The sequence below is a fragment of the Parasteatoda tepidariorum genome, chromosome 8, assembly GCF_982258835.1.
Source record: "Parasteatoda tepidariorum strain Cologne lab strain chromosome 8, Ptep-v5.0, whole genome shotgun sequence".
In the NCBI taxonomy this organism is placed as follows: domain Eukaryota; kingdom Metazoa; phylum Arthropoda; class Arachnida; order Araneae; family Theridiidae; genus Parasteatoda; species Parasteatoda tepidariorum.
Window position 1 is genome coordinate 98,489,224 of NC_141762.1, and position 12,759 is coordinate 98,501,982.

General features: G+C 24.7%; 1 long non-coding RNA gene across 9 annotated transcripts in view; it reads right to left on the minus strand.

Annotated features, from left to right (window-relative positions):
- The window catches only part of LOC107453831 (uncharacterized), a 37,856-nt gene extending 26,067 nt beyond the window's left edge, over positions 1 to 11,789 (minus strand). For 7 of the 9 annotated variants that reach the window (XR_015435976.1, XR_011636308.2, XR_015435978.1 and 4 more), the window contains exons 1-4: positions 11,626 to 11,788; positions 8,299 to 8,392; positions 5,771 to 5,976; positions 282 to 414 (exon numbers count right to left, since the gene is read on the minus strand). This is a non-coding gene — a long non-coding RNA (uncharacterized LOC107453831). Of the gene's footprint in view, positions 1 to 281; positions 415 to 5,770; positions 5,977 to 8,298; positions 8,393 to 11,625 lie in introns of all 9 variants that reach the window. The other 2 variants (XR_011636306.2, XR_015435975.1) reach the window with 2 other exon arrangements.
- Positions 11,790 to 12,759: the final 970 nt, after the last annotated feature.

Consider the following 12,759-nt stretch of genomic DNA (forward strand, 5'->3'; position numbering starts at 1 on the left):
GCATGCATTTTAAAACTTAATCACGAATAAAAAAAAAGTCCCAACTAACTTTCAACTGGTTTCATAATCCAACTATTATTTTTTAAAACAAATTTCACTAGATTGATGTTTTTTTATAAAGTTGTTATTAACAAATTGTATACAATATCATGCATGAACTTACAAAGAAAAAAAAAATACAACTAAACATGAAGTATAAGGAACAAGAATGCAAGTAGCTAGAGAAAGTGCAAGTAGCTTCCCTAGCATGCAAATATCTAGAAAAAATAATTTTTACTTACAACAGACATAGTTCCACTAGTAACTTCTAGATCTTGTAGCTCAGCTAGTTCAATAGAACTTTGGCAGCGGGATACTAAATTTCCAATAATTCATTACAGTAGCCCCATTCAGTATAGTAGTACTTGTTACATCCTGTTAGATACAAAATTACATTTAAATAAGAAAATTCGCAAATAATTTATTAAAAATTAAAATATCCATTAAAATGCATTTAAAAAAACATTTAAGCATTTCTATTTAGAAGTAGCAAACAGAGTTTTTTCACTGACTTTTCCAAGCAAATTTGCCAACAAATCCAGGATTTATTTATTTATTTTTGAAAAAATTCAACAACATTTTTATTTGAAACTGCAATTTAAAATTATATTTAAAATTGCAAATCCAAGTAAGCAAATGTTATTTTTATTTTAAAAAAAGCAGAAGATTTAAATTACATTAATTATGATTAAGAATAATAAAGTATCAGAAATATAAATATGACTGAAAGAAAACACAAGACTGAAGGAATTTACTATGCAACAGTTAAAAAAAAATTATAAGTACAAAGTTTTTGCAAAAGAATGTACATAATCTGTATATTATCAATGTTAAATCTTATTTAATCAATGTAAGAACATTTCCAAAAAACAGAATAAGCAAATAAACTCCAATACATCAGCATCGATTAAAATATTAATTATGGGAAAGATAAGCACCAATAAGATTGGGAAACTTAATTGAGCATTACTTAAATAAAAAAAAAAAAACATTTTTAACTCTAAATATTGTATTATCCTGAAAAATAAGTATAAGGGAAAAATAAGTGTAAAAATGCAACATGTTAAGATTTTCTATTAAAAAAATATCATTAATAAGATTGATAAATAGATAGAAAAATATAAATTATGATGGCAAAATTGTGAAATTAATAATAAAAAATAAAAAAACGTATTTAATATGATAAAACTTACAACACAAATGTAAGTCAATTAAAGATCTTCATTTAATTGAAGTTAAGCTAAATTATATTAAACTAAATAAAACCAAATTATAATAAACTAAAGATTTATTATAATAAACTAAAGATTTATGATAATAAACTAAAGATTTATGATAATAAACTAAAGATTTGTTATAGAAGACTAAAATCACCAAATTAACTAATATAAAACAAAATTAATAATTAAGAAATGCAATATATTTCATACCTAATTAAAAGCAAAAAATAAAATGATAAAATACAAGGAAAATTTATTAATCAAATTAAATAAAAACAACACTTAAAATTTATCAAATGGAAATGATAGTTAAAAGTCTAAATATAACATAAATATTACAATCCTGTACAAGGTAGGATATAATAAAATCAACTGAATTTTCAAAAAAAACTTCACCTTAAAATTCATGAATAAGTATTAATTTACTAAGAATGAATTTCATGATGAATAAAGAAAAAAACCAAAACTGTAGTGGAATCTGAAATGTATCACTTGTAAAAAGAAAACACTGCAATCTGCTTTATAAAACAATTGTCTGCTTTTAGTAATAATTAATTGTACACTTATAATATATAAACAATCTTTTACTTTTATTTCTTTATAAAATTAAATGATTTTTAACGAAACCAGAGGTGATTCCACATCAGGCAAAACTTGCAAATGATACTGCCCCTCTCAGGAATCGAAATTCATTTAGCTAAAAAATATTGTTTCTTTAAAAAATATCAAATAAACATAGCAGCTGACAAAAAACGTTTTGTTCTTAAAGTCTAACATGAAATTATAAAGCAATTTGTCATAAAATATCAAAGAGAACACAAATTGAGAAACAAAAATGGATGAAAAGAAAAACTTAACACATAGATACTCTAAGGGGAGAAATAGGCAGTTCCTTAACAACACTACAGAATTTAACTGACAACACTCCAGAAACATGTAAGAATAATAGAAGAATCTTATAGGATACACCTAATGGTAATGAAATTTAAATCACAAAATACTAATTTTAAAAACTGTAAAAAATGCTAAATTAGAAATCCAGTAAATTGTTAAGGAACATCATCAAGTTTTCTCCTTTTTTGATTTATATGATTGCATATAAGGTACAATTTTTTAAAGCACAGTTTTATGTAGATTTGTTCAAAATGTTATTTTTAGAATGAAGATGAATGCTTTAAGGAAAAGGAATGTTTTTCTGTCCTGTCACAATTAGAAGTTAACATTAATTTGAAATTGTAAATTTAACTTATAAATTGCAATTTTGTCTGTCAGATTAAAATTTAAATCAGTTTCGGTCAATTGTAGAACCAAAAACAAAGAATCCCTAAAAAAAGAATGGGTGTGTAATTTATTTGTTCAAAAAGATGACATAATAAGAGACATAGTACATAATACATAGATTACGTAACAAGAGAGAATGTATAAACAACAGAGATAATAATAAAAAGCAGGACAAAAAGCAAATCTGCATTTATCCACATCCTGTAAACTCTGTTATAAAAGGTTTATTTCTTTTATGTAGTTATTTTTTATTGTATTGCGTTATTAACAATATACTGACATATTTAAGAATTACTACCCATAAAAATATATGTGTAATAAGTCGTAAATAAAAAAAAATGGAAATAATGCAAAAAAATAATTATTAACACTTTAAAAAATATATAGTACAGTAAAAATCCAAAGCTTGCTAAAAACATTTTATGTTTAAGTTCTTTTATCTCTTAAATCTCCGGTTCCACCCTAAGATTTTGATAGTTTCACTCAGTTTTCACAACTTTGTTTCTTGAAGAATCTATACATAAAGACTTACTACCTGAAGGTTTTCATCCAGTTTGGCCCACGGCATAAAATAATTAAACATTGCAAACAGAGCAGATGATTAGAATAAAATTATTAAAATTTTCAATTTAAACTGTAAGTTAAATTACTTCAATTAAAAAACATCTATTTGAATCATTAAAGGATAGCAAATATATGAAATGATTACAATAATTTTGCTTTTAATGGTTGTGTAAAGAGTGAATAAAAATTTTCATTAAAAATAACTTTTATTTTCATCTAATATTTTAAATTTTCATGAATCTTCATAAAAACTTTTTTTATGAACCTGCTACAATCTATATTTTTTGCACAAGGCAAAGTAATTCAAAGTTCAAATGTTTTTAATTCAAAAATATTGTGCATTTAATGATCTAGAAACACCATAGAAATATAAACATAGTTTAAGATAGATTTATTTATAAATATTAAGGTGAATTAATATTGATCTTACAATATTAAATAAAGATTACATTGGGGAGCAAATTTTTTGTTACGCTTATACAAAAACTTGATCTTGCCTAACTCAGGGGTGGAAATTTTTAAATCAGAAATTAGTTGTGTTCATAAATCTAGATTCTTTTTGAAATAATATTTTTATTATATTTTCGTCGAAATGTACAAGTTTTTATAAATGTCATGTATAACAGGGTTTCACATAAATGTTGTGATAAATTCCTAGGGGAGTTGGGCTTATCATCTGAATCAAACTTGCAAACATTAATGGAAATATCATCATATGTGGCTATTATGACCTGTTCAGAAGCACAGTAAGAAGCAGTTCATAATAGTGAACCGCAGAGTATGTAAAAAAATCCGGCATAAGTCGCCAAGCAAGTTTAATATAGATGATGTGCCTTTATTCCCCTAGAAAATTGTCGTAACATTTATGCCATCATCTGTTAGAGGTAACGTTTTTAAACTTCTACATTTTGACAAAAAATACACTTAAAAATATTATTTGAAAAAACCGTAGCTTCGAGTTAGAAATTAATTGCAGAATTTAAATCAGCGTAGTAAAAATTTTGTTAAAAAATCTTATTCATTGGAAAGCAAAACAAAACAATTGTTTTCCAGTGCTATTCAAATTATAATCAATTGATGTAAAACCTTAATTTATTTGTCCCACTTAAACAGATAAATTTTTGCTTTTTACAGATTTCTCATTTTTAGAGCATACTATTATTATTAGCAGAGTAAATTAGTGTAGCACTTTATAAATTATATTATGATTAATAAAATATATAATTCCTTCTGTGCAATTCCTTAGATTGCTTGCAATAATTGGGTAACATGGTTGTGTAATTTTAAACATCATTAGATAGCAATTAGTATATTTCAGGAAATGCAATTTATAATTTTAAAAACATTTGTTTCTTGCTATATAGAATATAATAAAGTTTAGAAAAAACAATAAAAAGTATATATAGAACATATGTATAGATATGTGATACAAAGTTAACCTTTTATTACTCATTGTTTGGTTAAAAAAAACAGTTTTCGGTACTAAAAAGTCCATCATGCGGATTCAAAAGTATTTGAATTTTTTTTGTCCTTTAGTTTTCTGTTGACTTTTTTTCAAATTTAAATTAAAGTCAGATTATAGACAAAACTTGTTTAAACTTTGTATTTAACACTCAATATTCTTAAACCTCCGCTCTCAACAACTGAATCCCCCCCCTCTGAACAGTCAGGATAATGATTAAATTTTAAAAATAAACTTTATCAAAAATTTTATCTTATTTTGCACAAAACACAATTTAACAAAAAAAAAAAAGAATAAAAAATTTGGGTCACCATTAGAGAAGAAAACATATTTTCTTGCACATCAAAATTTGTAATCTGAATTTCAAAATATTTACACACATTAGAAAAATTCCTGAAAACTAAAATTAAATCAATAGACATATATTTTCTATAACAAACAAGAATACAGCAACTCATAATATCTTAAAGGTTACATCCCTATTAAACATTTACATGCTTGCCAAGTCTCCTATTTTTTAATGAAGGAGGGAGTTGTAAAATTTAGTCTCCTATATTTTACAACTCCCTCCTGTTTACCTGTATATTCTCAAATTTCTCAGTATTTGCTGAAGAAACTTAAAAAAAAAAAAAAGTTATGATGAAATATCTGTTGATGGAGAAAATACTTCTCTTATTCCTCAACAGATCAATCTAATCTATTGCCAATACTGCAGCTTGTTGAGTGTTAATAGTTTTAAGTAAATATAAATGATGGTTTAAAAAAATCTTTAGGTTAAGATTTATATACATATTTTTTACTTTGATAGATGTAAGTGCTTAGATTATTTCCAATTTTGAATTTCTTTTTTTGACTTAAGTGATAATGCATAATGTATCAAACTTTACAGTAGTCTAAGAAATGTTGCTAGTAAAATCTTCGTAATTTTATTTCTCTAATGTTGGCAGGTATGCATTTATAATTTAGAGGGGAAAAAATTTGAACAGTAGAATTAACTTCAAGTTTTTTTTTTTTATAAATAAAAATGCTAAGCTAGTTGAAACATATTGCAATTTATTCCTTTGGTCAGTTTTAAAAAAAAATTAAACTTTGAAAGAAGCAAAGTTAAAAAAATAATGAATATATGGTACAAAAAATTTCAAAAATGTTATAGCTGTAATGAAATAAAATATAAGTGAAAATGAATATCTCATATAAAATGAACCTTGATTTAAATAGATCATTGTCTCTTCATTGATAGTGCACCTAACACACACGGAGTTCGGGGGGAATACTCTGATAACAAATGATTGTGATAAATCAGAAATTTGCAACATTCCACTCAACAGGCTTGGATTTGAAACAGGAGCAGCAGCTAGTGAAGGTAAACAAGTTTACCTAAAAGCAGGTACAGAAGAACTATGGTGGTACCTACATATGAAAAAACGGGAAATATTTTTAAAAAAAAGTCAAACTATAAAAGACTGCATTTTTTGAATAAATACATCAATATTTATAAAAAATCAAATCTTAAAAATATTTAATACAATCATAAACTAAACTATTTTTTTTTCCTAAAAGATAGTTTGTTAATTTCTTAAATATAGAAAAAAGTTTAAAAAAAATAATAAATATATCTAAAGAAATGTTTGCTAAAATTTAAACTATACTGATAGATTATTAATTTGTCATATTGTAAGCAAAATCTATAAGAAATTGAAATATATTTTTGCAAAAGTTTGTTCCAGTGGAAAAGCAATTAATATTTTCAAGGGAAAAAAAAAGATTAAGAAAATTTTCCATCACTAAAAAATCAGAGGACTATTTAACAGAGTTGAGAGTAACAAATTTTAAGAATCTTGTTTGTTTTAATTCACTACCATCTGCATCAATTTAATTTGTACACAACTTTTACACATATCGAATAACTAAGGAATTTGTTAAATGAAAGATATTTTAATCTTAAATTAAAGATAGAGTTGCTTAAAATTACATAACAGTTAAAATTCATAATTTTTTATACATGGCAGAAAAATTTATCGTGTGACAATATACATTAAACTATTTAGTATGAATATTCATCTTATTAACACAAAAAATGTATCTTTTAAAATTAATTTTCAAAATTTCAAAGGAATTTTTGTTCTTACCCAAAACAGTAAATTAAAATAATAATTTATCTTACTATGAAAACGATAAAACTAGGTTATGAAGAGAAAAATCAATAATTGTTTGGTATTAGAAAATAAAAAACTTCTTTTTGCTATATAGAAAGATTGGTAGATAGGTTCATGTTTTGAATACCTAAAATTAGACCCTCTTCATCAAGATAACAACATGTGAATGATGAAAACTTAAGAGAAACAACGCAAAATAATGAAACAAGAAAAAGCATAAATGACAATAAAAATAAAAAGAAACAAATTATGGTATTGAGGAAGAATTTTAGAAGCGAAATCATGCAATGTACAAAGAAAAAGTTGTCAAGAACTGAGTTCATTTACTAGAGAAAAAGTATATTTTTTAAAGAAGATTAATTTGCACTTATAACTGCTTTCTTTTTCTGGCACTAATATATGTAAAAACTTGAGAGTCAGAGGAGCATTTACTAGAAAAGATCCTTGGTGATGGCCTTGAAACAAAAAAATTTCACCAAGCTACAAAGGGGATAAAACCAATGAACAGTAAAAGTATAAATAGTAATTTATTTCTTCTCAGTTAATCTCAAAAATGTAAAACCAGGAGACAAAAATTTTATCATTATGAAGATATTACTCTTTGTAATAAATGATGTGAATAGTTAAGAAATAATATACTTTTCAATTAAGATAATTCATTGTTACTAAAATATTTATGACAAACATAAAAAAAAAAAACATACAACGAAATTTGGTAAACTTTCTTCTTTGTATTGCATTCATAAACTATATTTAAATAACTTTATTTTAAATATTTATAGTATCATACAAATTTTTAGTATATTTATAGTATCAAATAAATTATATTTATACATATATTTACAGTATCAAATAAAAATATTTATTGTTATCATACAAATACCATAGAAAAGTGTCAAAAGAAATCATTAAACCCACAATGCAAAAAAGCTTATCTAAAAAAGGAAATTAATTTGCAACTGAGATTATTTTGTATTTCTCTGTGATCATATTGAAATTATACTTAAAATGAACATAAAAGTTATAACTAGAAAAGTAACATCACTGATTTTCTGAAGAACATAATAAAAACCTTTTTCAACTTATTGAAGATAATGGCATAGGTTCTACACTTTATATTTGCGACTGTTAAAATTAACTATGATAGTAAAGTGAAATAATTGTATTAGTATTTATTGACTAAAAGTGTCAAATATTACTCAAACTTCCAGTAAGGTAATGCTTGACACATAAAATAATTTCATAGCAAATGATGAAACAAACAAACAAACAAACCTCTTCCTATCTTAAGGTTAACTAATTTGTATCTGATAAAATTAATGGCAAACTTAAATAAAAAACATAACTGCTCTTTTATTCAAATAGTTCTATCATTCATAATTGGTAAATTTGTTTTTACTCCCAATTTATATCAGTAGGGTTTATTTTTATAAACACTAAATTTTATTCATCGGTTCTGATTTCATGAAGCCAACACCAGTGGCATTTCCGCACCAAGAAAATGAAAATGGCTAAAATTAAAAACGCTGGCGGAAAATCATGAATATTTTAACATTTTGAAGTCAATGGAGGTAACCTCTAACAACGACCAATTTCCCAGTGGCAGAATTGCAGAGACATGTCGATCTTGTTGCAGAACATTACAGAATTCTTGCAGAAAGATTTTTCTTCTGAAAAATAAAAAGTTTTATTTTCTACAAAAATGTATACTTAAAATTTTGAATCATGCATTTAGATAATCATTTCAAATCAATTTAAGTAATCAATTTATGCCAATTGTAACGTAAATCTATGTAATGTGTTGATTGGGCAGTTATTGATATTGATTTTCACATGGTTTTAAATATCCTGATATATTTCAAACAATTTTTTTTTAACGGCAGGCACTGAACTTTTGTTCTTCGCCTAGATTTCAAACAAATCGAATCATGCCTTTGCATATTTACTTTTTAGGTAATGATTCTATTGATTTGTTGGCAGTTATTGCTATTGATTTTTCTATAGTTTTTAAATCCGATATTTTTTTAACGTTATTATTTACAACAACCTAATCTTGAAACAAAACACGGATTTGAGTAACCCCTTTTTCAGGAAGCCTATGCGTGTGATTTTGTTGTCGATTTTTATTTTGGCGATTACTGCTACAGATTTTTTTAATTATATTTTTTATTTTGATTATTACTTTAATTAGTGCATCCAACAAAATGCGAGAGTATGACCCATAATATTAGAATAAAAATTATTACATGTTCAATAAAAAAAAATTATGTATATATTTTTTCTTTCTTTGTAAACACAGCGCTTTTGTTACATATGTTACTAATTTGAAATAACAAAAGCACTGTGTTATATACTAATATCTCTTTGCAAGATACTTTTAATAATTACAAACACATATTTTACTAATTTAAAATGTTTGTTATTATTAAAAGTATCTTGCAAAAAGATATTAGTGCTTGAGAGTTTTGTTGCAAATAGCTTAAAAAAGTTCTGCCACAGGGACCATTTTACTGTGGAACAGAGAATGGTCACTCCTGAAGTCCTTCACTGTAATAGATTTTTTCTGAAAGGACATGAACTTCAAACCCTAAATAGAGATAGAATTTCAACTAGTTTAAACAATTATTGGAAAATTTCCCTAGAATATGCATATGGTAGTTCATTTCTATTTAGAATCTCTTGCAGAAGATTATCTTAATATAAAATTCCTATAAAAGCAAAAATAATAACTTATTTCTAGCTTGATTTTGCATAAAAATATCAAGTAAGAAAACTATTTTACAAATAACAAACAGAAATAATAAATTTATTAAAATATCCTTTAAACAATGTACAAATAAAGATACATACAAATTAAAACTTAATATTAAATAAAAGAAAAAATTACTGTCTAAATAATATTTTAAATATTGAAAAAAATTAATCACTAAAAAACCTTTATTATCACAATATTTGTGTGTTGCGCAAAGTGAAATTACTATTATAAATTATTAACTTTCCATAAAAAGTAGAATAATTAGAATTGCTAATAAGATTTCTTGCAGAAAAGAAGTTATTTAAACTGAACTTTTCTTTGTTACAGAAATATTACCTATATTAAATAATATCGATTACTAATTGTGTAATTCCATGAATAATAAAACATAGTTAATTTTCTCTTTGAATTAAATTCATGTATTTTACATATTTTTTTTTTAGATCAAATAACTTTTTTAGAGAATGAAATTTTAACTGAAAGAATTTTTCATATTTCTCTAAAATTTCTTTTGGTAAATGGTTTAACAAAAAAAAAAAAAAAAAAAAAAAAAAAAAAAATAAGTACTTCAACCATACCAAAAATTTATGAATTTCAATGCCAATTCCTATAGTAACTTTGGTTGCTATGTTAAAATACTTTTTCTAATATATTTAAATAAATTTCTTAATAATAAAAAATATGCACTTTTACAATAAAAAGGGTCAAATTAACTGAATTTTAAAAAAGTATTGAGTAACCAATACATTATAAAAGTTTATCCCAAAAATAGAAAATAAATTACCAAACTCAAAAATATTCATGCAGATGTATTGCTTACTACTTGCATTTATACAATGGCCAATGTTTTAAAATCAATCTATAAAATTTATTTGAAGTAATTCTACATGTAATTTTGTAAGAGTAAACAAACTTTTTTGTTTTCTGAATAATTTTTGCTATTTTAACTAACTGCAATAGCTACAAGAGGATTAAAGTTTTAATAAAATAGAAAATAAACTAAAATTCAACATATCTGATTTTCACCAAGTTAACAAAAATTATAGATCAGAACGACACATGCTTGTTGCAGATTATAATTTTAGAGAAATACTGCATGCTAATAACAGATTTAAAAGCATGAACTTATTAAAATTTGGTAAGTACAAACATAATACACCATAAATTATATTTTACTTAGCGATAATTCCTTCAAGCAATAAAACTCAATCTTATGAGTTTAAAGGGGGGACACGAAATATGTTAAGTACTAGGTGCTGGGGATTATTTAACACACAAAATCAGACATAAAAATGTACTACATCTGACTAACAATATGTTACCTACTTAGAATCTCAAAATGCGGGAGAGCCTCACTCTAGGAACATGGCCTCAATAGTTAGACGGGGAGACCAATAGAGTTGTGGAAGATTGGGAGCTTTCAATGTTAATTTTACTTTACCTTACGTTTATCGCCCATATCTCGACACTTTTTGAATAATGAGATTGTATTTAAAATTATTTTAAATTACTCTTAATGGCTTTTGTTTCTTAATCTAATATCCTTTTCTTGAAATTATTTAAAGAAGAAGATTTAATTAAATAATTTAGATAATATAATCATTAATTCAAATACCTCATGTCTTTTTTAGGTAACAAGAGGAACCATATTTTAAATTCACAATTCCACAAAACTATTGAATTTCATCAACTTTTTTTTTTTGTTGCATAAACATGAAATTATAAACATTTTTCTTCGTTATTCAACAAAAAAATTTTTTTCAAGTTAAAATAAAAAGTTTATAGGTAAAAGCAAATCAATGTGCACCATCAAATTGTTTATCAATTTATCTTTTTTTAATTTTAATTCACTTTCTTTTAAGAAAACTTACATAGCGATTGTGATTTAGCTTGCCTTTTCAAAAGCTTCAAATTTTTCTGTTATTTTAATAATGAGTGAAAATTACTTTAGGAAATATACTCATACAATAATATGAGGGTAATTAAAATATTGAGGATCAAAATTAGTTAATATATAATATAGTACATTTTGATAAACTTTAACGGTAGTATGTTCTCTCTTCTGCAAGGGAGTACCCTGCTCTTTTTTATTCTTTGGCACAACTCTGCTTTACCAAACATGCATAGTAAAATAAAAATATAATATACCTATAGATACAGGTTAACTACAATCGCAAAAATTCCAAATCAATTTAAATTTAATTTTTTTTTTACAAATATTGAGCTGAAGTATGTTTTATTTAGGCAAACCAGAGTAACCGGTGTGAATTTTGGAACGTGCCCTTTTGTTTATTACACTTGCGTGGAAGAATTTTTTTAAGCTTGTAGCTTACTTGTCTGCAAAGGCTATTTCAGTTTTTTGAAATTCAAATTTTACAGAGAGTTAGATGAAAACATGGAAAAGAGTGCTTAGTAACAATTTCAAGAAAGGCAGAAATGGGAGTAAACAAATACTTGTCTACGAAAAGCTAATTTTACATTATTGCATTCAATCATTTAATTTCTTTTTTTAAACTACGACGAAGTTTTTTTTTTATGGCTTTAGTCACATAGAAAGCAGTATTTAGACTAGCTTCTCGAGACAGAATCAGCAGAAAAACTGCTCCTATCGTTACGACCTCACGCTTGCTCCGCGAAGATGTCAAGTGTAATAACATAATTAAGCATAATTTTTTAAACCTTTAATGTAATAAATAATAAATTTTTTCATGCCTGTTAAATTGTCTGAATTTTAGCAATCTTTCTGTCGCTTATGTTTAAATCATGTTATTAATTAAAAAAAAAAAAAAATTATTTAAATAACACAGATTTGAAAAAATATATATCTTTTTTCTAATATGCAGGTGCAAATTTTTTTTTAATAATATAATACATTCGAGTTGAACTGTAAGAAATTGTATCGACAGTTACAGTAGTAACTATTTAATGTATAAAAATATAGATTTTTTTTCTTTCCTTTTTTGATACTTACAAATAAAGTTGTTTACATCAATTCTTTGATTCAATTATTCGTAGCCAAAGTGTACATATTATTAGAAACTTTAATTTTGCTTACTTAATCAGCTACTTCTTACCTTAAAATGGAAAGAGCACTGCTATTTTTTTAATTTTCTGTTATTACCCTTCTCTTTACATGTAATCCTAATTATTTGATTTTTAAGCATGTTTCGCAATTCAAAAAGCTGTATTTTTTCCCATGAAATTGATTATAACTCTTATACCAAAAGATATTTTAATATTTAATATTATAATAAACATACGCATACAATTTAAAATAAATTG